Here is a 561-nt window from a genome sequence, read left to right on the forward strand (position 1 = left end):
AATTATTTTGAGCTATAAAACACTAAAATTGAAAAGCATTTCAAATGAACTCTGAAAAGGTTGAAAGTTGGCATGGTATCATCATTTCATCCACATAGCATGTGCAAGAAAGTTGAGAGGGGTTACGGCAAAAACTGGATGCACTTCGTGTACAAAATGGACAATCTATTTCAAAGTATCAGGATTTCATACGGAAACTCGTCTGTTACAAAGGGATTTCATTTTTTTAAACTTATTTGAACTCCTGACTTTTTGTGTGTTCAAAATGCACCATTCAAAGCCACATCATCATTTTCAATCCTTTCTGACTTCATTTGTTATTTTTCATGCATTTACTAATTATTTTGAGCTATAAGACCCTAAAATTGATAAGCATTTCAAATGAACTCTGAAAAGATTGAAAGTTGGCATGGTATCATCATTTCATCCACATAGCATGTGCAAGAAAGTTGAGAGGGTTACGGCAAAAACTGGATGTACTTTGTGTACAAAACGGACAATCTCTTTCCAAGTATCAGGATTTCATACGGAAACTCGTCTGTTACAAAGGGATTTCATTTT

The sequence above is a fragment of the Triticum aestivum genome, chromosome 6D, assembly GCF_018294505.1.
Source record: "Triticum aestivum cultivar Chinese Spring chromosome 6D, IWGSC CS RefSeq v2.1, whole genome shotgun sequence".
Classification (NCBI taxonomy): domain Eukaryota; kingdom Viridiplantae; phylum Streptophyta; class Magnoliopsida; order Poales; family Poaceae; genus Triticum; species Triticum aestivum.